This window comes from Melospiza georgiana, chromosome 27 (genome assembly GCF_028018845.1).
Source record: "Melospiza georgiana isolate bMelGeo1 chromosome 27, bMelGeo1.pri, whole genome shotgun sequence".
Classification (NCBI taxonomy): domain Eukaryota; kingdom Metazoa; phylum Chordata; class Aves; order Passeriformes; family Passerellidae; genus Melospiza; species Melospiza georgiana.
This window is the reverse complement of record NC_080456.1, coordinates 3,822,197-3,845,588: the sequence shown is the minus strand read 5'-3', so window position 1 is coordinate 3,845,588 and position 23,392 is coordinate 3,822,197. Positions and strand designations below refer to the sequence as shown.

At 44.4% G+C, this 23,392-nt stretch overlaps 1 long non-coding RNA gene across 1 annotated transcript in view; it reads right to left on the bottom strand.

Moving 5' to 3' along the window:
* Positions 1-14,492: 14,492 nt before the first annotated feature.
* Positions 14,493-23,392, bottom strand: part of LOC131093982 (uncharacterized) — a 39,852-nt gene continuing 30,952 nt past the window's right edge. The window contains exon 3 of the long non-coding RNA XR_009115643.1: positions 14,493-14,647. This is a non-coding gene — a long non-coding RNA (uncharacterized LOC131093982). The remainder of the gene's footprint in view (positions 14,648-23,392) is intronic.

Sequence of the window (23,392 nt, the reverse complement as noted above, 5' to 3'; positions counted from 1 at the left end):
ACTTTAGGATTTTTTAAATTAGATTTTCCTCCTAAAAAACACTGGCTCCACTTGAGAAAATTCACAAAATACAGTTTTTAAAGTTTCGTTTTCTGCTTTTCAAGCCCACATCTTTCATCCCTATGTGCATCTTTCTGTGCATGTCCAACATTCAGCCCACCTTGGCAATTCCTGGAATTACAACGTGGATTTTGATGTTAGATGTAACAGCACTACAGGGAAAACAAAAATGATCAATTCTGTGCTCAGCACAGAGCCAGAGGGAATTTATCACTCCTAGAAAAGTTCCCAGCAGAAAGGGAGGTGGATTTTTGGGGAAGAGCCCAAGGTTGCAAAGGTTGTTGAGTGACCTTCCCCAAAAGGTGTTGGGCACCTGATCTAGGAGCACCTGAGGGTGACCCAGTGCTCCTGGCATGGTGGCACTTCCCAGAGGCACAATTTGGCCCAGATTTTGTTATTTAGGTTGCTGGGCACAGAAAGGGGAAGGAAGAAGGAGAAGCAGAGGGGTGAGGTGATGTCAAACACGTTCATGGCATCATCTGATCACCCCGAGTCCATTCCTCAGCCTGGGATTCCTCCCAGCCAAGGCCAAGAGGACACTTTTGTTGGGGACACAAGGGACAAAGGTTCCTTTCAGTGTTCTGGACGCTTTGGCACTCACACATCTCAAAACTCATCCCCCAGTGCGTTGAGGAAAACGTGTGTGCCCCAGCTGGCACAACTGTGAAACCAACTCCTGTCTGACACCTCCCTGGGTGCCAGGAGCTCACACTGAGGGCCAGGAGAGGCCTCCTGCCACCCCATTCCAGGGTCAGCGTGTCCTGCAACCCTCAGGAGAAGCCACCTTCCATCCCCATTCCAGGGTCAGCATCTCCTTCAGGAGAAGCCTCAGGAGAAGCCACCTTCCATCGCCTTCAGGAGAAGCTTCCTTCCATCCCCATTCCATGGTCAGCCCTCAGCCCTCAGGAGGAGCCTCCTTCCACCCCATTCCAGGGTCAGCATGTCCTACAGCCCTCAGAAGTCTCCTTCCATCCCCATTCCAGGGTCAGCCTTCAGGAGGAGCCTCCTGCCACCTCCATTCCAGGGTCAACATCTCCTACAGCCCTCAGGAGGAGCCTCCTGCCACCCATTCCAGGGTCAACATCTCCTTCAGGAGAAGCCTCAGGAGAAGCCTCCTTCCATCTCCTCCAGGAGAAACCTCCTTCCATCCCCATTCCAGGGTCAGCATCTCCTACAGCCCTGACAAACACAGGAGACTTTCACATTCCTTTTCTATCCCAGACGATTCTGGACTCCAGGAAGATTCCCTGGCTTGTTTTATCCTCAGCAGTGGGTCCAACACCCACATTCAATCTCTACAGCCCTCAGAAGCTCCCTTCCATCCCCATTCCAGGGTCAGCATTTCCTACAGCCCTCAGGAGAAGCCTCATTCCACCCCATTCCAGCACCAACATCTCCTTCAGGAGAAGCCTCAGGAGAAGCCACCTTCCATCCCCATCCCAGGGTCAGCATCTCCTACAGCCCTCACAAACACAGGAGATTTTCCTGTTCCTTTCCTATTCCAGAAGATTCTGGACTCCAGGAAGATTCCCTGGCTTGTTTTGCACTCAGCAGTGGCTCCAACATCCACAGCCAATCTCCAGCACCAGGAACTGCAGTAAATCGAGCCCAGGGAGGACAAAAGAAGAGAGAAAACTGCTCAGCTCCCTGGAAAGGATGGGTCAGTAAGGGAATGCTGCTTCCTTAAGCTGGGAGGGGAGGGAATTATGAGATCTCTCCCTGTTTTCAGTTCTCTCTTCCATCCAGCCCCAGCCTGTAATTTAACACCTTCCCTGGAAGATTTTCCTGCCTCCTCTGAAACATCTGGGCAGAGGTTATGAACTCCAGTGTGGTTCATGCTGCAAAAAAAAGAGGGAATACCAAGGAGCAAAATGGCAAATGTTGTTCAATTAGTCAGGAACTCGTTTGTGCTTAACAAACTTTATGATGAGACTCAATTTCTGGAAGGTGGAGCTGGGACATGGATATAAAAATGGCTTTGAAATAAAATTGTATTCCCACATCCAGAAAAATTCTGCACTAATTCCAGCCCTGAAGCTCCAAGCCTGATGTTCCTCAACGCACATTCCACCACAGATCTGCTCTTTGCAACCAGGACCATCCACAGAACCTGATGGAATTTTTTTTTTGGTTGTTTTCTTGCTTATTTTTCTACTCCTGCCTCTCACAGCCCTTCCTCAGGGTATCCTGGGATTGTCTCTAAAATTTCCCCCTTCCCACCAGGATTTTTATGCAGACAAATAAAATGTAAAGCACGACCAAGCCACGTGGGCAGCATTTCACATTTCACACCTTGACCTCTCCCAGGCACAAAGCAGCTGAAAGAAACACTAAAATTAGAGCCAGGTCAGATATAACTGGGGCGAGCTTCACCTCACACCGGGCTGAACCCAAAACGCAGCACAAGCACATCCTGTCCCTCATTCCCAGCAGCTCTTTTGACCTGCAGGATGAAAATTATGGGATTCACCGAAATCCCATTGTCTGTGCTCGTCTCCACTTCCCTCCGGATCCAATTCCGCAGACAACCAGAAGAGGGGGATCACATACAGGGCTGACCAAAAGGTGACTTTAGCACCAGGAGCAGTTTTCCTTTAACAGATTTTTTTATTAATTTAAATTTGCCCTTTCCCCCACTCCAATTCCCACTGGTGATGGGAAAAAAAAATATGAAAAAATTCCCCTCCTCTCCAAGAATCCCATGTGACCAAAGCTGCAGTCAGTGAGGCGAGGTGGTAACAGAATAATTTATGGTGGTTTTAGGAGGAAAAGTGTGGGTTTAAGTGAAATCACACTAAATTAAAAAAAAAAAAAAAAATACTTCCTGAGAAATAGTAATACTGGAACAAAAAGGAATAATAATGGAAAGTAATGGGCCCTGAGCAGCTCTTGTGGACCTGATTCAGGTTCCACAAGTTCCAAGAAAGTAGTAAAATGCTGACAAACAGCCTGGCTGGTGCAGAAATCACATCCATCCTTCTTTTTCTTAATTTTGGAAGGAGAAACAACAACGCAGCACTCAGAGAGAACAGGGCAGAAAACTCCCCAGCCCTTCCTCAGTGGGGGAGAAGCCAAGGCCAGGACTGGCCTGGGTTTGACACACCCCTCAAGGAGCAAAATCTCAAATTCCCCTGCCAAAACCCTGGGATTCAGGGGAAAACCTTGAACCCTGCAGTCATTAGGAGGCAATTAAGAATTGATCAGCTCTCCCTGCCCCAGGCTGCAGCCTCACAAGCCATCCTTCCCTCTCTGCCGCCCTGCACCTGCCCCTGCTCCCCTTTTCCCCCCTCAGACATTCCAGGACATCCCACAGCCCCCAAATCCCTGCTTTTCCAGCATCCCCAAATCCTCCCTTGCAGCATTGCACCCCCAAAAGAGTGCAATTCCTGCCTCACAGGGATTTGCCTTTCTGCCTTTGAATGCTGAATTCAGCAGATTCTGGCACCAGGGAGAAGCGGATCAGGCACCCAAATCCTGTAGGCTGCCACAAAAATCCTCGCCATTGTCCCTCAGTTTGCTTCTGGCAGGTCGATGCAATGCATTACCACACAGAAAATTAAAAAAAATTTAAAATCCTCCCCAAAAAGCCCATTTAGATGTCAAACGGGTTTGATATCTAAAGCTAATATCTAACCTTTGGGATGTTATTTGGGATAATATATACTATAATGTAATATAATGCAATGTAATGTAATGTAATATAATATATATTACACAATACATCTTACACAATATATATATTATATATTATATATTATATATTATATATTATATATTATATATTATATATTATATATTATATATTATATATTATACATTATACATTATATATTATATATCATATATGATATATTACATAGTATATAGTTTATATTATATATTATATAGTACATATTATATAGCATATACTATATACTATATACTATATACTATATACTATATACTATATATAATATATAGTATACAATATACAATATACAATATACAATATACAATATACAATATACAATATGAGGAAGGATTGATGCTGATTTAGCCAAGGTGGGGCCCAGGTGTAGCCCAAGAAAAGCTATCCCAAAAAATAAAATTAAATCTAATTTCCCTGGCTTACTTTCACAGAAGAAAGAAAGCAGCTTCAGAAATAATCCAGGCAGACCCCTGGGGAGAAGGAGGAGGAATTAAAAAAAGGGAAAAAAAGGAAAAAAATAAAAAAGCAAAGCAGCTCCTTGTGGTGTCCCAGCCCGGGGGAAGGAGGGGGCAGCGTGGCAGGGAAGGGCCGGGATGGGGCACACCCGCTAACCCCGCACAATCGGATGAGCAGCGGTGGTCAGGAACAAAAGCCATCTGCTGAGCGCGACAGCAGCGGCGACAAAGGCGGGGCAGCCCCGGTGCCAGGGTCAACGGCAGCCCATGGCCCGCAGGGATCGATAATGCTAAAAACCCCCGGCGGGAAAACCACTGCGAGTGCGCTTCGGGAGGATGGAGATGATGGAAAACCCCGGGGTGACACTGGGCAGCTGCGAGGGTTTGGGGTTTGTGGGGTCTGTGGGGTCTGTGGGGTCTGTGGGGTTTGTGGGGGTTGTGGGGTTTATGGGGGTTGTGGGGTTTATGGGGGTTGTGGGGTTCGTGGGGTTCGTGGGGATGCTCCTCAATGAGAATGGGATCCTGATGGGTTTGGACGCCCCAAAATGGAAGGAGAGCAGGGAAGGGTTTGTGGGGTTTGTAGGGATGGTCCATGCTGGAGAATGAGATCCTGATAGGCTTGGGTGCCCCAAAATGGGAGAGCTCGGGTTTGGGGAAGTGTGCCCATGTAAAGAGGGTGTTTGATAACAAACCCCACTTCCCAAAGTGGGGAAGGGTTTGTGGGGATGCTCCATGAGATCCTGCTGGGTTTGGGTACCCCAGAATGGGAGAAGAGCAAGGAGAGCTCGGGTTTGGGAACTGTGCCCACATAATGAGGGTGTTTAATAACAAACTCCACTTCCCAAAATGCCCCCTCAGCCATCAGAGCCTGTTCCATCTCCTAAATTTGCATTTTTCTGTGTGTGCTCACCCCCACTCAAATTATCCATCAATAACCAGGGGCAAGACAGATGCTGGAAGAACAAATGGCTGTGCCATGAGGAATTTGAGCCTAAAATTTGGAATGCTCCTCCTCCAAGCCTTCTTGATTCTTTCTCAGGCCACTTCTCCCCATTTGTGCCTCAGTTTCCCCTTTGTGAGACAGGATTTATGCATCCTGTGAGAGGAACACTCCTGGAAAACAGGACAGGCCCTGATGCTGCGTAAATAGGGCAGGAAAGAACCTACATTTCCATGGGAAGAGTTGCTTTAACCCAATTATTAATACACCATTTACTCAGAATTAACCACAATGAAAAGCAGCAAACTCCCAGTAAGTGACATTTCAACAGGTCCTGCTTTTTCTGCAGGACAGACTCGGCCTGGGGATGGGTTTACAAATCATCTTTACTCAAAATGGTTCTGTTATTTCAACTTCTCATTCCAAATTGGCAGGTGATGGCATGATATTGGGATGATATTTGGGATAATAATAATAATAATAATAATAAGAAGAAGAAGAAGAAGAAGAAGAAGAAAAAATATTATATAATAACATATAATATACAATATATAATATACAATATATTATATACAATATATTATATATTATATATTATATATTATATATTATATATTATATATTATATATTATATATTATACGTTATATATTATATATTATATATTATATATTATATATCATATATCATATATCATATATCATATATCATATATCATATATCATATATCATATATCATATATCATATATTATATATTATATATTATATATTATATTATATTATATTATATAATAACAAATCCCCTTCCTTATTTCAGATTCAAAGTCAGGTTATGTCCCTCAACTCTTTGTAATTTGTGTGACCACCTGTACTTCAGCACATCATGATAAAATAAAATAAAAATTCTTTTTTCCCACTTAAGCCTTGGGAGGATCCCCTCCCCCTTGGAAACATGTTTCATACTTTAGGATTTTTTAAACTAGATTTTCCTCCTAAAAACCACTGGCTCCACTTGAGAAAATACACAAAATCTATATTTTAAAGTTTCATTTTTTAACTCCACATCTTTCATTCCTAAAGACCCCTATGTGCATCTTTCTGTGTGCATCCAACAGTTCAGTCCACCTTGAAAATTCGTGGAATTTTTGGATTTTTTTTTTGTTAGATGGCACAGCACTATAGGGAAAACAACAATTTCAAATCCATCAATGAATTCCAAATAATTCAGCCCAAGGAACCCAGGAAAGGGAGGCAATGCTGAGGGAGGCACTGCTCAGCAATCCCCATCTCAGGAATTAAATGAATAAAAGCAATCTGAAGCAAAGAGGGACAAAATAGCAGAGCACACATTTCCACTTCCCCTGGCATCTCCCTCTCTCAATCATCTAAATGGTTCATTTAACCTGCTCCTAAGTGCCCCTGTGGAAAAAAAAAATGCAAATTTTCATCCAAGTCAAAATGACTCATCACTTAAACAGGAGGATCTTCACCCAAGTCAGCAAAGAAGTGAAAAGTGAAATCAGGGACGCAGATAAGCCACAGAGCCACCAGCAAAGCTGAGCCTACATCAAAGAGCAGCAGAGAAAACCCAGCTTAAAAATGGTTCTGAGTGCCAGAAAGTCGTGTCTGGGCCTGAAAGATTCCACCAGAGCATCAGCAAGCCCAGAATTCTGGGACCTGCAGCAAAATCCCTCCTGTGGGAGGTGGATGAGGGAGGTGGATGAGGAAGGTGGATGAGGGAGGTGGATGATCGCAATGTTGGGCTTTCCCCTTTTGGTTTCCTGTTTCCCCATCCCAGACTGGTTTGGATTGGAAGGGACCTTCAATCTCACCTCAGGGACACTCTCCCAGCTTGGCCTGGACAGTCCCAGGGATCAAAAACACCACAAAGAGCCTTGGCCATCCAGCCACATTTCCCTGCCCTCCCAGCTGCTGAAATCCAGGGTTTTTTGACCTAAAGAAAGGCAGATGAAAGCTGCTCTCACTCTGGGACCTGCAGCAAAATCCCTCTTGTGGAAGGGCTGGATGAGGAAGGTGGATGAGGAAGGTGGATGAGGGAGGTGGATGAGGAAGGTGGATGAGGAAGGTGGATGAGGAAGGTGGATGAGGGAGGTGGATGAGGGAGGTGGATGAGGGAGGTGGATGAGGAAGGTGGAAGATCTCAATGTTGGGCTTTCCCCTGTTTGGTTTCCTGTTTCCCCATCCCAGACTGGTTTGGGTTGGAAGGGACCTTCAATCTCACCTCAGGGACACTCTCCCAGCTTGGCCTGGACATTCCCAGGGATGGAGACACCACAAAGAGCCTTGGCCATCCACCACACTTCCCTACCCTCCCAGCTGCTGAAATCCAGAGCTTTTTCTGCCTAGATGAAATAGATGAAAGCTGCTCTCCACTCCAGACATAATAAAGCACAAAAAAACCACCAGGCAGAGGCTTTTAGAGAGCCAGGAGGAGAGAAGGAATTAGGAAACCCAACACCAGAGAGGCCCCAGCAGCACTCAGAGCTGGGTGAGGCCTTTCAGGCTGAGCACAAATATTATTATTATTTATTATGTAACACCTGGGATTGCTGCCTTTTCTCTTCACCCACAACCACCTCCTGGAGCACTTACACTGCCACTGTCCCTGCTTTCCCAGCTTTCTTCCATCCAGGTAAATACAGAGGCAGCTGAGTACCTATTATACCCTGCTGCTTCTGCCTTGCACTTATCCTATTATGCCATTACAGCTGCTCTAGGGTCGGGTGTTTTCTGTTTTGAGACATAATATTGTGGGCCTAAATCCCCCCCTGCCTGTCCCCAAAGAGCCCTTCAGGTGGCAGCAGGCAGGGCCACCCCTGTGTCACCATCCAGGAGCTGCTCCATCCCACAGGTCCCCCTTTTATCCAGAAATCTCCTCCTGGGAAAAGAGGAAAAGGCAGCACCAGGAGCTGCTCACTCCCACAGGTGCTGCAGAGCCTCCCTTTTATCCAGAAAATCCAGAAATTACCTCCTGGGAAATAGAAAAAAGCAGCACCAGGAGCTGCTGCTTCCCACGGACGCTGCAGCGCCTCCCTTTTATCCAGAAATTAGGGAAATGGGAAAATGCAGCACCTACCCCAAAGCAGCAGCCAGCTGCAAATAAAGGCACTTGAAATGTGCAAAGAGAGACAAGCTGGAGGCCTGGCATGTAATATTATGTACAGGGAATAAATATTTTTTTGGGTCCCACAAGCAGCTGAACTCACACAGAGCTGCTGGGATTTCAGCTGGACCTGCCACAGCAGCACAGGAAGGTGTGGCAGAGCTGTTGGTGGGATTATGGCTGAATCAGACAGCAAATATCTATTTATATGGGTATATATGTATTGATTAAATAGATAAATATATGTCTTTGATGGATATATTTCTACAATTAAAATATATAATATTATCAATTAAAATATATAATACTATGTGCAGTGAATACATATTTTTTGGGTCTCACAAGCAGCTGAACCCACAGAATTCTGTGACTTCAGCTGGACCTGCCACAGCAGCACAGGAATGTGTGGCAGAGCTATTGGTGAGGTTATGGCTAAATCAGACAGCAAATATCTATTTATATGGGTATATTGGTATTGATTAAATAGATAAATAGATGTATTTGATGGATTTATTTCTACAGTTAAAATATATAATATTATGTACAGTGAATACATATTTTTTGGGGTCCCACAAGCAGCTGGACTCACACAAAGCTGCTGGACCTGCCACAGCAGCACACACACGTGGCAGAGCAATTGGTGAGATTGCGGCCAAATCAGAGAGCAAATACCTATTTACATAGATAGCTACATACTGATTAAATAGATAAATAGATGTATTGGATAGATATATTTCTATAATTAAAATATATAATATCAGTTAAAATACAGAATATTATGCGCAATGAATACATATTTTTTGGGTCCCTCAAGCAGCTGAACTCCCAGAGTTTTTGGGATTTCAGCTGGACGTGCCACAGCAGCACAGACATGTGGCAGAGCTATTGCTGAGGTTATGGCTGCATCAGACAGCAAATATCTATTTATATGGACAGCTACATACTAATTAAATAGATAAATAGATGCATTTGATAGATTTATTTGTACAATTAAAATATATAATATTATGTACAGTGAATACATATTTTTTGGGTCCCACAAGCAGCTGAACTCGCAGAGTTTTTGGGATTTCAGCTGGACCTGCCACAGCAGCACAGATGGCTCCTCCTGTGAGGACTCCTGAGTGGGACTGAGCTCTCCAGGAAAGCTCCATAGGAAATGGAAGCTGTTGACCTGGGAGTGCCTTTCCTGGCACAGCCCAGGCTGGGAGCAGCAGAGCACCGGATCACTTTGCTGAGAGGAATTACACAGAGTTTGGTGGCTTTTAAAATCCTGTTATTGCCACTTTGTGCCACTCAGGGGCTGAGTTCTGCCAGCAGCTTCTTGTGTAGAGGGGTGAAAATCTCACTGTCAATGAGGGAAAGTAGAGTAATCCACATGTTGGGAAGAGTCTGACCCAAAAATCCATTGGAGCTCCCTGAAAGGCTCCCAGCAGTTTGTTGGCTGTGAAATCAGCTTCCAGTCAAGCATTCCTGTAGCGAATTTTCCCCACAAACTATTTAATTCTGTTTAAACCTCCCAGCTCAAATTGTACCTGACAGAGATCCTGACACAAATTTCCTCCTCTGTGTGTCTGGTTTGCACGTGCTGCCAGTGTCTGTCAGTCTTTTCCTAAAGGCAGAATCACTTCCCAAGGTTTGGATTTCACTGAAATCCATGCAGAAATCACCAAGAACAGATTCACAACTTACAGCAGCTCCATAATTTTCCATAAAACCATATTTCTTTTTTATCACAGTAATATCCTTGTTCTGGAGCCTGTGGTTCATCCCACTGAAATGGGGATGAGATGAGAATTTGGGTTATTGTTTCTATTCCTCTTGTAAAAAACCCAGTGAGCATCATCATCACCGCCCATCTTTAGGGTGGATTAGTTCATGGAGATGTCTGAAGTCACCTCCTCTTAAAATGAGCCTGGAATGTCACAGAAATGAAATTATTTCAGTGGTTCATAAGGTTTTCATCTCCCAATGTGCAGCCCAGGGCATTTTAGGTTGTTGGTTTGTCAGAGCTGCTTTGTCCAGCTGGCCCAGGACTGGCTCAGTGTTAAACCAACAATTCCAGCCTGGGCTGCAGGTTCCAGGTCTGAGAGCCAAGACAGAGCCAGTTCCTCTGGGTTTGGGCACTCCAGTGATGCATGGAATCATTAATGTTGGAAAAAACCTCCAAGATCATCAAATCCAAACAGAGCTGAGTGCCACATCCAGGGACACCTCCAGGGCTGGGGACTCCAAACCTCCCTGGGCACTCTCTGCCAGTATTTCACAATACAGAGCCAGTTCCTCTGGGTTTGGGCACTCCAGTGATGCATGGTTGGAAAAACCTCCAAGACCATCAAGTCCAACCTGTGCCCAATTCCCACTAGAGCTCTGAGGGCACATCCAGGGACACCTCCAGGGCTGGGGACTCCAAACCTCCCTGGGCACTCTCTGCCAGTATTTCACAATACAGAGCCAGTTCCTCTGGGTTTGGGCACTCCAGTGATGCATGGTTGGAAAAACCTCCAAGACCATCAAGTCCAACCAGAGCTGAGTGCCACATCCAGGCTCTCCTGTGACACCTCCAGGGCTGGGGACTCCAAACCTCCCTGGGCAGCCCCTGACAGTATTTCACCATACAGAGCCAGTTCCTCTGGGTTTGGGCACTCCAGTGATGCATGGAACCATTAAAGTTGGAAAAAACCTCCAAGACCATCAAGTCCAACCCGAGCTGAGTGCCACATCCAGGCTCTCCTGTGACACCTCCAGGGCTGGGGACTCCAAACCTCCCTGGGCAGCCCCTGCCAGTATTTCACAACCTTTCCATGGGGAAATTCCTGCTGGTCCCGCCCCGAGCCGTTCCCTCTCCTCCTGTCCCTGTTCCCTGGAGCAGAGCCCGACCTGGGGCTGTCCCCTCCTGCCAGGAGCTGTGCAGAGCCACAAGGGCCCCCCTGATCCCCCTTTTCTCCAGCCTGAGCCCCTTCCCAGCTCCCTCAGCCCCTCCTGGTGCTCCAGAGCTTTCCCAGCTCCATTCCCTGCCCCGGACACTCTCCAGCCCCTCCAGGTCCAGACTGGACATAGCACTCGAGGTGTGACCTCACACAGGGACCATGCCTGAGATTATGGCTGAATCAGACAGCAAATATCTATTTACATGGATAGCTGTGTACTGATTAAATAGATAAATAGATGTATTTGATAGATATATTTCTACAATTAAAATATGCAATATTATCAATTGAAATATATGCTATTATATGCAATGAATACATATTTTTTGGGTCCCTCAAGCAGCTGGACTCACAGAAATTTGGGATTTCAACTGGACTTTCCACAGAAGCCCAGTCATGTGTGGCAGAGCAGTTGGTGAGACTTTGGCTAAATCAGAGAACAAATATCTATTTATATGGATATATTTGTATTGATTAAATAGATAAATAGATATATTTGATAGATTTATTTGTACAATTAAAATATATAATATTATTTACAGTGACTACATATTTTTTGGGGTCCCACAAGGAGCTGAACGCACACAGAACTTCTGGAATTTCAGCTGGACCTGCCACAGCATCGCAGAAATGTGTGGCAGAGGTGCTGGTGGGATTATGGCTGAATTAGAGAGCAAATATCTATTTATATGGATAGCTACATACTGATTAAATAGATAAATAGATGTATTGGATAGATACATTTCTACAATTAAAATATATAATATTATCAATTAAAATATATAATATTGTGTACAGTGAATACATATTTTTACAAATCAGCACATCCAGCCCCCATATGATCCATACATGAAGGGAAGCTCAGCCTGAGATTCTGTTTCCAATCAAAAGCAGCTCTGCTGCAATTAATCACGGCCTGCTTGATGAAGTACACACTGAAAGTACAGCAGGGATTCGGGGAGGCTCAGCCTGTCATCTGCAGCCACAACAAGTTGGATTTAAACCTCAGGACAAGGAGGGTTTGTCACCCAGCCCCTGGTCTGAGCTGCTCCCAACACTGTCCCCAAACCAGATGGCCCAGAAAGTCCCCAAATATAATTTATTAAAGTTTCAATTTAATAAATGTCACTTAATAAATTAAATAACGCCCATCCAACACTGGCTTTGAACACTAAACTCTCACTACTTTTATTTATCATTATTTTAATTACTGAACTCAACTATAAACCTGATTATTTACCTCCTTCCATTCTGTGTATCCCCATCCCATTTTCCCCTTTTGCACCTCCAGATGTTGAGCCACCCCTGGAAAGTGTACAAAGCTCTGGGATCATCTCAAATCCCGTGGGATGACACAAAAGTATTTGTGCTTCTTCCACAAAAGTATTTGTGCTTCTCCCAGCAATTCTAAAAACTTGAGCCAAACTGAACTCCTTCTCCATTTCTTTGCAAGGAGAAATTGAAAAATAAAACCTCTCCCAGGGTTTAACTCACTGAGCTATTACAGTTTTCAATAGGAAAATGTCTGAGTGAAAAACTCCTCATCAGCTTTTGTTTTAAATTAAGGGCTTAGATTTTATCTGAGGCTGAAGCCACTGCTAAACACAAATCTTTTTTCTTTGCTCACAGCTTCTACAGGTGCAAGATAAAAATTAAAAACAGTAATAAAAAGGTTGCACTTTTCTTGTTCTTCTTATATTCTAAGATTCTAAGGGAATCTTAGAATATAAGAAGAAGAAGAAGAAAATATTCTATTCATATTTAGAATAGAAATAAATTCTAAATATATTCTGATATACTTTTACAATGGAAAAATGTTCTTTGGCTTTGATAAAGGCCTGGACGGGACTGTTCAATTCACAGAAGTCATGGAATGGTTTGGGTTGAGAGGGACCCTAAAGCCCATCCCATGGGCAGGGACACCTTCCACTGTCCCAGGTTGTCCCAAGCTCCATCCAACCCCGCCTTGGGCACTCCCAGTGATCCAGGGCAGCCACAGATTCCTTTGGGAAGGAATTCCAGCCATGAATTCCTTCCCAAAATCCCATCTCAAACTCTCCAAATGCCTCCAAGTCCAGCAGCAACTGAAAAAGCAACCAGGCCCTCAAAGGTGACGCCACACGAGTGTCCATTCTGAAACCACGGACGAAAAAATGACGGAAAACCCAAAGAGCAGGAGGAAACACAATCTGTGAAATTCCATTTCGAACCTATAACTCACACCCAGGTTGAGTCCTTCATAGTCAAAGCAAATGTAAAGAAAGAAAACAATGCCCACAATTTTCAGGAATTTCCAGCCTGAATTTCCGCAATTCCTGTCAATGGAAGTGGGAATTCCATGCACAGCCTGATGAAAGCAATGGAGCAGATTGCAGGTGTATAAATACAACTGAAGTTGTACCACAAATCATCTTCCCACCCAAAACACCTTGTCGCAAAGAGAAATAACTTTCTGGAAGGAACATTTCAGAACATTATTTCTCTTTCCCACAAGGTGATTTGAGCACATGAGTCACTTCTGTCACAACAGCAAAACAAAGCAACTGACCCATTAAAAAATCCTTATTTCTCTTTCTTGCCAACACTGTCACATGAAAGTTTTCTGCTGGGCTCTCTCAGAGCCTGGTTTGGTTAAACTCTGGCATGCCAAGCAGGCTTTTCCCAGTGGAAAAGAAGTTCTTTCATGCCTTCTTTCAGACTCTTCCACTTTTAAAGAATCTCTTTTCTGCCAAGCTTTGCTCTCACCAAGGGATGAATTCCATGAGCAGGAAGAAGGAAAGCAGTGGGATCCCCTGGGGAGGTGCTGCCCATGGCATGCAGAGCCCACCTGGACACAAAATTTCACCCTGAATTTCCAGAATTTCCACAATTTCCACAATTTCCACAATCTCCGTCCTGGCTCAGGAAATGCATTCCTGTCAATAAAAGTGGTGCCTCTGTTTAAAACAGGGGCTCAGTTCTGGGGGTTTGCAGCCCCCAAAATCCTGAAAAGGCAGAGGGCTGCCTAATCCGTGATTTTAAGGGGTAACAAAAAATGGATTTGGGGTTGGCCAAAGGCTCACAACCCAAGTTCAGCTTTTCCTGACAACTCTCTGGGCTGGTTCTTGCTGCATTTTGGACTCTAAAAACCTCCACAAGGGTGCAATGGCATTCTGGCCATGGATGGGACAAGATCCCTGATTAATGCACCGAATTCTCATCACATTTTGATGCAATCCAACCTCACTGAGACAATTTCTGTGTGTGAGAACTCATAACACCAGTGAAGCTCCAAGCAGGGGAATGGTACTTGCCTGGAGCTCGCGGTGGGATGGAGCTCTGGAGAAGTGAAATCCTCCTCTTGTTCCTTGGGTAGGTCCTTCCTGCAGATTTCTGGCCCTGACTCCCAGCTCCAGAAGAATCCAGGTGATCCTTTCTCTTTTCCATGAGCAATTCCCACTGAAGTTACTCCTATGAGAGGGAAAAAAAAATAATAAAAAAATGAGGTATATTTATTTCTTTGTAGAACAGAGCTGTAAGTGTTGCTCATTGAAATCCCACAAGAAAGAGTGAAAGAGGTGCCTGGAACTTGAGCTGGCAGCACACAAAGCACTTCAACTTCAGATTACAGAACAGAATCTGGGGCAAAAAAAGCATTTTTATATTATTATATAAAAGCAAAGTGAGCACAAGTTGTTTGGATTAATAAGGAGACAAAACAAATTTAAACCATTAAACACAGAGTGAAGTTTTCCCTTCTCCCCCTGAAACAGATCAGGTTGGAACACCTCTGCCCCTGAATCGCCCTTTTTAAAATTCATATGTGGGGCTAAATGTTTTTGCCTTTGCTCTGAAAAAACTTCTTTTTATCCCCCTTTTTATCACCTGACATCTCAGCCACGCTGGAGTGCCCAGACACATCAAATTCTCTGAGATTTCCCTACCCAGACCTACCTAAAGAAAACCCCACCAATTTCTCTGAGATTTCCCTACCCAGACCTACCTAAAGAAAACCCCTCATATCAGACATTTATTCCTAGATTTGGAAGGTCAGGGAGGAAGAGGAGGAGGAGGAGGAAGAGTGGGGCTCGGGGCAGTGCTGGAGTCACTCAGTGGGCACCTCTCAGCGGGAGTGCCAGGGCAGAGCTGTGCCTGCAGAAATCCCTGCCAGATCAACCCACAGCCTCCAAAAGCAAAGAAATGAGCCAGGCCTGATCCTGATTCATCAGCATTCAGTTGTGGATTCAGAGGGACAGCTCGGAATTGCCACTGGAATAAGGAAAAATCAGGATTAGGCACCATCTGTCTCGGAGAGGGGAGCGCCCAGAATCGCTGCGCACGTTTGAATCCTCTTCCCCCATTTCTTTAATCTCCTGCACATTCCAGGTTTTCCATTCAGCTCCGGTGACAAAAGATTTTTTTTTTTACAAAATGACAGTCCAGATTGAGAGAACAGAAATTACAACCCCTGACAAAAGAGATGCCAAACTTTTTATCAGCGCTAAGTGCTCCTTCCACGCAGAGCCTGGGCTGCAATGGGAAATATAAGGCAGATGTCGAATGGAAATTAAACATTGTGCTCCCAGGGTGGCCTCAGCTGCATTCAGAGCTTGATTTAAAACAAGGCCAGAGTTCTTTCATCATTTCTCCATGAAAAAAAAAAAAGTTTCAAACGTAAAGATATTCCAAACAGGCGCATACTTGACCTAGAACTTGGCGGTGCAGGGCAATAAATGAGTATAGAAAGCACCAGCACGGGGGAGAAAAGGCAAAGCGAGTTGTCTGGGAGAATTTGCTCCTCAAATCACTTCTATTTCGGCATCCTGAGAGTTAAGAGGGAACGCAGGTGAAATATTTTGGCCATTTTTCTAAATTCCCACCAAAACCTCTCGTTTGGGAGGCTCGGCCAATTCGATTTTCTGCACCAGAACCAAAACCAAGCCCGAGCACTTTGAGGAAAATTTCTCTGCGAGCTTCTCTAAGACTTAAACCATATTTACATCTGTGCCTGGTATTATTAGACACGATAAAATAGCACGAGACGTTTGCAATGGCTCAGATATTCAGCCTCGAGCAGCACATATCTGAACGGTCTGCAGTGTTTGCTTTTAATAATTCCTGATCATGTAACAGCTCAGCCAAAAGAAAATAATAATAGGCTTGCAAAAAATTAAACCCCCAGACTGTTAAATATCCTGTACACTGAGGGCAGTGAGGAAAAATTTAAGGATTGAAAGGATGATGCTCAAATTTACAGAAAAAAACACAAATTGCATTTGCTTCTCTTTCACTTTGTCAGATTCTTTTTTAACGTAAGTAAAAATAAAATATAAAGTGAAACGAATAAAATATTTACAGCTTGAGCACATAAATATGTTTGCACTCTTTTGGGCAGCCCCTTTGTAGAAATAATTTTCTCCTCTCAGCAATTTCACCTCAAACGCAGTAAAACAAAAAAACTTTTGAGGCCACGACTTTGTAACCTCCCAGAAGTTTGGAGCACGGGCAGAGCTGGCCTGTGCACACAAGACAATCAAACACACGCTGAAATGCCAACCAAACTCCTGCCTGCATTAATTTTTTTCCCCTCTCCACCAAAGGAAGAAATTGTGACAAGATTTTACTCTGAATGCCCTGACAAAGCACGAGCAGGACACTCATCCCCCTTCATCTCCCAGCACAAGATTCAATCAGCTGAAACACAAACCTCATTCTGCACTGACAGATTTTTTTTATTATTATTATTAATTTTTTTCCCCCAAATAAAACCAACTTGCAAACAGCCTCCCTGGCCTTTTTAAAACCCGTTTTCAATTGCTTTAAAACATAAAATAGAGATGGATGGATGGATGGATGGATGGATGGATGGATGGATGGATGGATGGATAGATGGACAGCTAGAGAAATGCTTTCAGTCATGCTTTCTCCCCCCACACACACCTTTAAAATTGAAAAGCATCAGTATCCAAATAGCAACAGGAAATTTTTACCTTGTGGCTAAATAGCTCACTGTTCACTTTGCAGCTGCCTCTATTTTTTGCTGGGCAAAAAAAAAAAAAAAAATTAAAAAAAAAAAAAATAAAAACCACCAATACAAAAGTCTTTCCTAAGAAAACCAAGCTTTTGACATAAGGGCAGCGCCAAACGCAAACCTACAAAGAAATTTCCTTTTTTTTTCCCCCCGTCCCGTCGTTATAATTCCTAATTTTGTGGGATGTATTGCTGGGGCTGTTTATCATAACAGTGTGCAATAAAAAGGACGACTAACTCTTGCAATTTTCTCCCTACTCCTCCCCTTGACAGGGGCCACTGATAGGGAAAGAGGCTCGGAAAAGCAGAGCAGTGAAAGGCTAAGAAACAATAGGCAACCATGGCTTTGACAATGCAGCCCTGAACCCTTTTTGCTCCCGCTGTGACACTTGCATTCAAGAGCAAGGGCGGCTGCCATCATAAGAATGGACAATGGCATAAGGAATACAAGGGAGAGAAGGAGGGGGGGGGAGATATAGAGAGAGAGAGAGAGAGAGGGAGAAAAAAAAAAAAAAAAAAAAAAGGAAATCAGATGAATTCAGAGCTAAGATGGCAGAGCTCTCACCTTTTCCGCTTTTTTCGAGTAATCTGGATGGAGACGTCCCGCGGAGAAGAGATAAAAAGGGTTGTGCTGAACTGTTGGATGGTTCTGAAGACTTCTGCATTTGCAAACGCATTTTAGAACTATTTGTAGGGGTATATATGCTGCATGCCATCTCTCTGTCTCTGTCTCTCTCTCTCTCCCTGTGTCTCTCTCTCTTCTGTTTTATGTCCTGCTATCTCCATCACACACCTCTAATAGTACGAAGACTTTCTGCCCGTGGAAGTAAGTGAGAGTGTGTGTGTTCCTTAATGTTTGAATCCAAGACACACGTCTGCATGCATTTCTAATCTAAGGAGCCTATAGCAGTTACTACAACTATCAATTAGTCAGCAATAGCTCGAGATCCCCATGTGTCTGGGTGAACAAAGGTGAGAAACACATGCAAATAGTCCTCCAGCACCTGGGTCACGTACAGTAACTTAGCCAGCAACAAATAATTGCATCTGTTTCTGCCTTTTTTTTTTTCCGTGCTCCTCGCTGCTCGGGATGCAAAGTTGCAGGTTATTAATGTGGGATTGCAGCACAATTAGGCATGGCACTGTATATTTGCAGCCCAACGACACAATAAAAGGGAATTAAGCTGAGCTGGGATGGGAATAAACGGGCGACTTTGAAGGGTTGAAAGTAAAAAGGTGCTCTGAGCTGTAGCAGCGCTTCGATTTTTGTTTTAGTTTTTCTTTTTTGGGATAACTGTTGCTGGGTTAAAGGATGTAAGATGTATTTGGTCGTTTCATATCTGTTAGATAAGAAACTGATTATTGCAGAGGAGACAGACTGGATGCCTAATTTCCAGAAGTTAAGTCCATAAAGAGGGTAAGCTAAATCTGTTACTATTTTTTTTTTTATTAATTAAGCGACTGTTACTTCTAAGACCATTTTAAGGGTGTTTTTTCAGATGTTTCAGACTTAAGCCAAACAATTAAGAAGAAAGATACGGTACCTTTCACTCTCTCCTTCTTCTTAACCTCACAAAAAAAATGAGCCCCACCTTTAAAAACTGTCAGAATCAAAACAGACTTAAAAAAAAAGAAAATAAAAAAAAAAACTAAAAAAGATTAAATAAAAAAAAAAAAAGAAGAGCAATAAAATGCAAAAAGCTCCGAAATCCAGCACCACCCTGACTCCACCACAAGAAAAGACAGAGCTAGGCTGCGATCCAGAGAGCATTTCAGAGGTGACAGCACAGGCTGGGGACAATGTTATTTACACAGATCTGATCAGAGCGGCCACGGGCTCCAAACTCTAATTGAATTTGCAGAAATTATCCAGCCCGCATTTCGGAGCGCGGGGAACTCCGAAAATGAAGCAGTTTCACAGAGTTTGGGGCTGAGAATAAACATTTTTTTCCCCCCCTTTCTGTAGAATACGCTCAGAGTCCTGCAAGGCTGCACAAACTCTCTCGTTGTGTCCCTTTCTCCTGATCTCAGCTTCCACGGGAGGATAATTTGTGACACCAAAGGCAAAATATCCTCGCTGCTTTTTGGGCTCGGAGGAACTGAGTTTATTTAGCTTGAGACAGCATAAAGGAAAAAAAAAAATGAAATTAAATCATCCTAATTTCGAATAACTATTGAAAGCAACCCCTCCCCAGCTCCCTCACCTTTTAGGCACAGCCTGTGGCTGGAAGGTTGGAGCTGCTAACGGCACTGGAGGTGCTCAGAATTAAAGGAGAGCTGCAGGAACAGCCTGAGGAGCCCTGGCTGGGAGCATCCCAGAGCCTGAAAATGAAGCAAGAAGGGGCTGGGAAAACCCCGCTGCTCAGTGGGTGCTGCGCTCTGACCCAGCTCCATCCCCAAACTTGGGAATTGCAGAACTGCTGGAGATTCCCAGTGTGAGGAGGAGCAGCACCTGCAGTGGCCGGGACCAGGGAAAACCCTCCCCCCCCCAAAAAAATATATATATATAAAAAAAAAATCCCTACAAAAATAATCTCAACCCTCTCGCCGAACAATGAGACCTTAAAAAATCCACGTTGGGGAGGGTATTCCATGCAGACGGGCAGGGGGAGGGGGCGGGGGATGAGGACAACATTTCCCATCAGTGCCGTTTGTTCCTCAGGCTCGGGGAGAAAAGGCTCTCTGCCCACTTCAGTGGGAATTGCTCATCTCGGTCATGGGGCCGGGCTGGCTGCCTGCAAGTGTCCGGCTCAGGTGGGAAAGGGCATTTGTTTCAGGGGTCAGGCAGAGAGTGATCACTTGATGCCTTCCTGGGGGTGAAAAGTGGTTAAATGACGGTAAAAAATGGTCATTTCTGTGCTGATCTGCCTGCTAAAACATTTAGGCACGCAGGTCCGGGGATGGGAAGGGAGCAGAGGGAGGAGGATGGTTAAGGCAGAGAGCTGCCTGTTCCCACCACGATTTTACATCCAATTCTTCCAGCTTTCAGCTTTCTCAACGCAGCCCATTCCCATAAAAATAAGGCAGCTTTCTTGAAGAACAAAAAACGCCCCACGCAGATGAATAGACAGCACTAATCAGATGGAATGTAATCGAATACTCTTCTTCATCTAATCTGCCTGCTCTGTGTAATCTCGCTATTCTCCCAGCTCCAGCACTTGTAACAGGCATGACATTGATTCCCATCTCGGATAATGTTATTTCAGTGTTTTATTCTCAAATGAGCCCACGAGTTGGGTGGCTGCTTGGCATTCCAAACTCTTCATCAACTTTGCACGGCGATCTCGGGGGGTAAAGAGGAGCGGGGCTGCTCCTCTCCCGCTGCTTTTTGGAGTGGTTGCATCTCCCAAGCACCAGAGCCTGGCAGGAATTTTGATACAGACAAAAGAACCCGCAGAATTTAACCACGGAACAGCAAAATAATAAAAATTAAATAAACCCAAAGCTCATTCAATAAGACCTGCCTGCAGCCAGCAGGCTGGGAAAAGCTGAAATCTTTGCACACAGAGCTGGTGTTTTGGGTTCGTTTTATTTTTTTTTTTTTAAGTGTTTTCTGAAATGCAGAATGATTTCCTTAAATAAACATTTCGGCAGGGTCCACCTAGGTTTTCCCCAAAGAGGAAGGAAAGGCTGGTGTGATTTTCCAGGACGAGCAGGATTCCCAGCGAGTCGGACAAATCGTTCAGCCGGGGGAATGACAGCAGTGGGGAGAGCAAACAAACCCTCCCAGACAAACAAATATATTTGGATGTAATAAAAATGTTGACAACCGTTATGTGATTAAAGCAATTGTTTTATTCATTTAAGGCCTCACCATCAGAATAATTTAAAATTAAGTGAGAAACATCAGCCCCTTGGGTTTTGCAGAAGATATTTAATTTGGAGGAATAGTTGTGGGGTTGTCTTTTTTTTTTTTTTTTTTTAAACATAGCTATTTTCAACGTTGCAAGATAAAGCTCTCTCTCTCTTCTTTTTTTTTTTTTTTTTTCTAATTTTATTTTAAGAATAGACCCCATTTAGGATTTCACATTGTAAATCTCCCTATGTCTGAATGCTGTTACAAGGTTTGACAATGAAAGAATAATTCATGTCAGACAAAAAGAGCCCTTCAATCAGCTTCATGCAGCTTTTCTCCTGCAGGGCTATGCCAAAACGAATGTGGAATCCTGAACTGAACCATCCATCACATTTCCAGAGTCTTTCAATTAATGACACTGCAATCAGATCGATGGCGTGTAATAAGAAAAGAGCTTTGCATTTCTATACCTATTAATTCGCTGAGTAACTCCACTGGTAAAACGTGACCAGAAAGGGAAGAGAAAAGAAAATTTTATCCTCCTGGTGAGGTTTTGGGGGATTTTGAAGCCACGCTGGACAAGGCCGGGTGTCACCCCAAGCCCTGCTCAGAGGAGGAATCACGCAGGTTTTTTTGTTGTTATTTAAAAGCAGCACAGTCGCTCTTGCAGACAGGTATTTTCTGCATTTTCTAGGGAGACACCCTAAAGAGGAGCCTGGTTTTCTTGCAGGCTGGTCGAGGGTGTCCCAGGGCAGGATGTGCAGCCTCATTTTGCAGAGCAATTCAGTAATTAGCCACCAAATTCCCAGATCACACCACACAGAAAAGAACATTTCATCCTCCTGGCGAGATTTTGGGGGATGCTGAAGCCACGCTGGACAAGGCTGGGTGTCACCCCAAGCCCTGCTCAGAGCAGGAATCACACAGGTTTGTTTCTCAAACAAACAACAGGGTTTTTATTGTTGTTGTTTAAAAGCAGCACAGTCTCTCTTGCAGACAGGTATTTTCTGCATTTTCTAGGGAGACACCCTAAAGAGGAGCCTGGTTTTCTTGCAGCCTGGCCCAGGGTGTCCCAGGGCAGGATGTGCACCTTGTTTTGCAGGGCAAAGGCAGCAATTCACAAATTCCCAGATCACAACACGCAGAAAAGAACATTTCATCCTCCTGGTGAGATGCTGAAGCCACACTGGACAAGGCTGGGTGTCATCCCAAGCCTGCTCAGAGCAGGAATCACACAGGTTTTTTTGCTGTTGTTTAAAAGCAGCACGGTCTCTCTTGCAGACAGGTGTTTTCTGCTGCTTAACCAAGCATTTTCTAGGGAAGCACTTTAAAAGGAGCCTGTTTTCCTTGCAGGCTGGTCGAGGGTGTCCCAGGGCAGGATGTGCAGCCTCGTTTTGCAGAGCAGTTCAGTAATTAGCCACCAAATAATTCCCAGATCACAACACACGCCAAGGACGGAGCCGCCTCACTGAGCCTCCACCAAAACGAGCTGGGGAGGGGGCGAGGGCAGGCAGGACACACACACACACCCCAAAAAAACCTTCTACAGCAGCCCTGGGACGAAATCAGGGAGACCTCGCATCGGTGAAGTGGCAGAAGATATTTTGGATCGATGGCAAACAATTCTGGAGGCTTTGCTGCCTCACATTTCAATTCCCTTCCTGCAGCGCTGGGGGGATTGCTGGGAGAAGCAGGGAGCTACAGGCAAAAGGGAAAAGTGCAGCTCACCAGAACACAGGCGTGATTAAAGGAGATAATTTGCAAAATTTTTTCCTCTTTAAAGGTAGGTTTTGTGCCTTAAATACCTGAAAACTGAGCTTGAGCTAAGGGTTTCACCACCGTGGAAGGAAGGAGTGAGACAAGAGAGGATCTGCAGCGATGAGAGACAAATCTTGGCTCCAGAAGGATCCCCTGGTGTCATCCTGAACAGGAAACTGGAGGTGAAATGTCCCCAGCAGCCCCAGCCCTTCCTCTGGGCTGGATAATCCTTCAACCTCCAGCCCTGACATGAATTTCAGCAGCTTTGGCCTCACCTCAAAGGAAAAGGAGCTGCAGCTGGGACGGGAGATGGACCTGGGTCAAAACCTACAGAAAGACCTTCTTTAGGGAGCAATAGACTTTCAGGGAGGTTGTGTACTTTGGAAGCCTTCAGAAAAGGGAAAAAAAAAACAACTTTATGAGAGAAAGCAAGGAATGGAACAACAGGAAACAAGGGAGGTTTTCAAGGTTCACTTCCCCAAATATCAAAGAGTGCCCTTAAAGGATCATTCCTGGCTTTGCCTCTTGACATCTTTTACGAGCAGATTTCAGCAATTTTGAATTTCAGCAGCGTCTTGAAAATAAATAAAAAAAAAAAAAACCTAAATAAAAAAATAAAAAGAAAGAAGGGA